The sequence below is a fragment of the Papaver somniferum genome, unplaced genomic scaffold, assembly GCF_003573695.1.
Source record: "Papaver somniferum cultivar HN1 unplaced genomic scaffold, ASM357369v1 unplaced-scaffold_128, whole genome shotgun sequence".
Lineage (NCBI taxonomy): Eukaryota > Viridiplantae > Streptophyta > Magnoliopsida > Ranunculales > Papaveraceae > Papaver > Papaver somniferum.
The window spans coordinates 9269384-9274546 of NW_020621936.1; positions in this window are offsets into that span (position 1 = coordinate 9269384).

Sequence of the window (5163 nt, forward strand, 5' to 3'; positions counted from 1 at the left end):
TTTCTGGTACGAATTAAGAGATGGGTTTCGCTCGAATTGCAATCCGATGAACTCAAGAAGACAGATGAAGAAGATGAAGCTATAGAATTGATAGCAGGTAGTGGTGCTGCTATGTGTGCTGCCATGGCTTGATGGTTCTGCAATGGATGGAAGAGAATGTTGCTGCTGTGATTTGGTGTCGGATGATGATGAGTAAATGGGGGTTTTTGGAGTTCTGGCAGGTATCTAAGGCATTGGTGGAATTGCAGAATGAGTTTTCCAGCTACAATTGCCAATAGATGACAAGTCAGGGAGAAGCTGAAATGAAGAGAGGCATGTGCAGTGATTGGTGTTGTAGGTGGTTAAGACTGCAGCATAAGGAATCTGGTGCTGTTGTGCCGAGTAGTAGCAGAAGTGAATGAGTTAGGGAGAGAAGGATATTGCAACTGAGTTAGGTGGTTGCAGGAATGAACTGAAATAGGTAGATGGATTATGCAGTTGTGTACGAAGCTGAACTGTGAAGAATGCAGGAGGAGAATGAACAATACATGTAAGACTGAGTTGTTGATGTGGGTGCAGTTTGGCAGCAAGTGGAAGAAGTGCAGCTGTTGAACTGATTCAGTTGAATGGTGTACAGGGATTTGTGGTGCAAAGGCTAGTTGTGAACTGAACTTGCAGGCTCGGAGAGGTTTTGATTGCAGCTACAGATGGTTGTGCAGTGAGCAAATGCAGTGTGTATGTGTTGCAGAAGGCGTATTTGAAGCAGAGGAAGAAGCTATCGATAGATGTATGCTAGGATGTTATACAGGGAAAGACTTTGAAATGGCTGAATCGGCCGGAACATGCTAGAAAACAAGCAGAACTCTGCTGGAATCGGATCTTGGTGAGTTAACTCAGTTGGCCAACTTGACTCACCGATCCAGTAGTTTACTCAGGTGGATCTGGGCTCTGATTTGTGGGCTTGACTTTTGGGGACTCCTTTCTATGTGAAGCAACAGTGAGCCTATGCGGTGGAGACATGGCTTTGGTTTGGAAATTGGCAGAGAAAGTATAAAGGGGAGATATCTCCCTATTCTATCTCATCTTTTGCCTCTACTTTGTTCTATGGTTTAAAACCATGAAATTTTTATCTTTATTCTTGTTATGAACTCCATGAACATGAGCTAGAGTTTTCTTTTGGTTATGGATTAGTTGGATTTCACATAACATGGTTCTTTGATTCAATACATTAGTTTTGTCTCATATTTATAGTTCATGATTCTCTGAAAATATAGTTGTATGATTGACGTATTACAACATGATTGATTATTTGTTTTGTCAAGTTGCAAATTGGTAGAACTTGTAATCACATCTATTGCTAGTTTAGGGTTAATCATCAAGCGATAATCCTTGAACACAAGTAGCATAAATATGTTTCTAGGTTGTAGTGATATATCCTTGTATTCATATGTGAATCATGACCTTTGTTCGAATTGTTTGCGCAATGTATTTCCATTGTGTTGATTAGCCTAATTTCATGAATCTTAATGCTCCATGGGAATTGAACTTGATTAGCGCAAGGCGTCGGGTTATTCTTTTGGTAGAATTCATACTTGCGTCATTTTACATGTATGTGTGATGAAATCAGGAAATTGCGGGATATTCTTTCGACTAGGTATCTTAGGGCTTTTGATAATGAGAGATTAAATATCAATTCTAATTATTAAGACAAGAACATGTTAGTGATGAAAACGAAATCCTTAACCAATATCTTTACACCTTGATTTGAGCGTTTTCTTAGTTTTACTTGTTTTTAGAATAACTTAGTTTGTAAAAATCAGAAAATCCCCTTTGTTTTGCTATAAGAAACCGAAACATATTGACAATCTAGTCCTCTTTATGTGAACGATCCTTTCTTGCCCTTGCTTCATTATATATTTTGAGTAGTAAGAAAGTGTAATTATTTTTGACGCCTACGACGGCGATCAAATTTTGGCACCGTTGCCGGGGAGGCAGCGGTTGTCACTTGTTTTTGGTTTCTTATTTTTGTTTTTAGTTTTTAGTTCTTATTTTCTGGTTTTGACATAGTTTTGAGAACTCTTGTTTCAGGTACTAATTTCTATGGAAAGAGCATATTGGAACAATTGATACAGTTTCCAACCTCCTCAACTCTATGACGATTTCCCACCACCTATGCGATATGATCGAAACCAATTTATTGGCTATGATCAATATCCAAGAGCTTATGGTGATTTTCATACATACCAACAACAACCTTGTATTGGGTATGTAAGTCAAGCACCTAGGTGGGACAATTCTACTTCCGATTTGCTTTATCCGAGATGTATGCGTGCTATAATTGAACTAGACCAACTTGACAGTGATAAAGGGAACGTCACACAAACCAATTTCTGCAACACTTTTTCTTACTCGACTCCGGATCATAGTTATGATCATTCACCCATTCAAAGGGAAGAGTCATGGAAAAGAGAACCTATTGTAGCCAATGGTGGTAAGCGTGTGAACGTTAGGAAACTTGCACAAAAATTATACAAGTTGGAAGATGATGGAGCCTCGGAAGAGCTTGTCGATGAAATTAGCAGGACCATTCATATGGAGCTTCAACGACGTCGTGATAAAGGATGGGAAACCGGTGAAGATTCTGATTTCGGTGAGTCTGAAAATGAAGATGATTGTGTTGAAAGGACCAACCTTTGGAGATATTTGATAACACTAGTATAGTGGACTCAACTCTTCATCTTTATAATGATCAAACACTTATTCAAAAGGTACATGAGTATGATGAAACTAGTGTTTTACAGAATTTCGTTGCAACAAGGTTTGAATCTAATGAAGACGAAGAGGAATATGTTGAAAATTGTGTAGATTAATCAAGCATTGATCTTTATAATGATCAAGAGCCTATTCAAAGGGTGGAGCTTGAGGATGATGCATTTGTGAGTCTTCTAAAAAAGTTCCTTATAGCGAAATTTGGAGCCGCAAAAGAGTATGTGCCTTACAACAAAGAGGAGTGTGTTGCCGATATGACCAATATTGTGGAAGACCCAATTGAGCTTGCAAAGGATTGTAGCGAAGATGTTGATGTCGAAACTATAGTTGAGGCAGGAACCGATGAAGAATGCTTTCAAGGATTGATAGAGGACCATGATATACAAGAGGTAAGTAATAGACTTGAATTTTCTAAGGATGAAGATAATACCATAACACAAGAGTTGCAAGGTTTGTCTTTGCTTATTAATTCTTCTCCTTTACCTCTTATTGGTTTGAATGTATGTGCTTCGAGAATATCGTTGAATGACTTTATTTCTCGATATCCGCCTTTAGAAACATTTGATTCTCACACTATGCAAGTTTGCAAACAAGAAACCATGGAAGTTCCTGAATTTTATGTTCTTTATACACTTCCAAGTGTGGACAAGAATAAGTGTGGGGGAAACTTCTACTGGACTATGTCTTCACTTATGTTTTATATTACTAATATTTGTGTGAAGTTAGTGTTTGCAAAACAGGTTTTATGGAAGGATTCCCAACTTTTCAGATTATTGGTGTACGGGGAATTCGTCTTGCAAGGATATAGTCGGGCTGACGACTTTAAACCAAGCGCTGCATGGGAGGCAACCCATAGGTTTTGTATCTCTTATTTTTTATTTTTCTTGTCTTGTATTTACTTTTTCTTATCGCATATTTTTATAAATTTCCCATCTTGACTTTCTTTGGACGATTCAATTTACATTGAGGTCAATGTAAAGTTTAACTGTGGGGGAGTGGTTAAGCATTTGCATTGTAAATTTTTCATAAAATTTTCAATTTGTTTTTGTGAATTAGTGCATGAATAACTCCAACTTGTAGTTAGTTTAGAGTCACATGGTATACATGTCGCTAAGATTACATCGAGATTCTCATAAGAGTGACTGAACTTAGAGATGACAAAGAACGTGATCGGGTTTCTTACTTGTATGAGAGTTAAAATTGGATTTAACCATCCCAGTGGCAAATGAGGTGCAGACTGCATTCAGTATTAGAGGTGTGGTCCCCTATAGTGGAGACTACCCAAGTTACATAATGTGAGGCACCGACCTTGAATTCTTTGTACGTGTCTAAATATGTGCTTTTAGAGTGTGTATCACCGTACGTTAATTTTGGGCATAATGGTGAGCTGCCCAACCTCCCACCAATAGAAGCACTATTTTGATCTCTTGAGTGTTATTTTTATCAATTATGATGGTGACATCGAATTTCTAACTTACATACCACTTGTAATCTTGTTCGCAGTTAGCACCATCCACTTTATATCTCTCTACACCAACATCAACAAGAGGAGCATCACAAATTCGAAGGAAAGTTGAAGACGTTCAAGGTTTACAAGCAACGATACAGAAACGAGCAGTTTTCAGATTCAAGTAAAGCAGCAAGACAATGAGCAGAATTTTTATAAGTTGAAAGCTATTGTACAAGAGCGAAAAATATCAATATGAGAGAGTTCGAGAAGTTTATGATATCAAGACATACAAGTTGTGAAGAATCAAGTGGTAAAGTACTTACACCATTGCCTTTGTACTTGCATTTTTAATTTATCTTTATGTGTATTATTTTCTCTTGTCTCATATTAAAAAAAAAAAAGAGAGAGACAAGAAAAATTTGTTGTATCATATTCTGCTTCGTTTTTAGTTTTGTTCTTTCAATAAAGCCAATGGAAAGAAGAAATATCCACAATGAAGTTTCAAGCAACAAGGATTTAGAGGAAAAGAGTTACATTGTCAAGATTCTACGAAGTTCAAGAGTTATCATCAAGAGTTGAAGACCGAAGACGAAGATGAAGAAACCGATTAAACCGAAGACGTTTCTATGGATGTTGTGAGAGTGGTGCTAACTGCACGCTGAACGGATAACGAGGTAAGTAAGCATATTCCCACCTCCGTTAAGTGGTTGATTTCCTTTCTTAGAGAACGTCAGAAAAATGGGTTTTCAAAATGAATAAAAGATGTGGGTTTTCAAAACAATTCGGAGGGTTTTTTCCTTCCTACCATTCAAGGTGTCGCAGGATTCTCTCTTCATTCCTACCTGGACACATGTGTGACCCATAAAAAGCTATTTATTATTGAGAGCCACTTCATAAAACCCTTTCTTGTGAGGCAGAGTCGAGACTTTTGATCACTTCAAACCCGAATTTCTTTCGATAAGGGA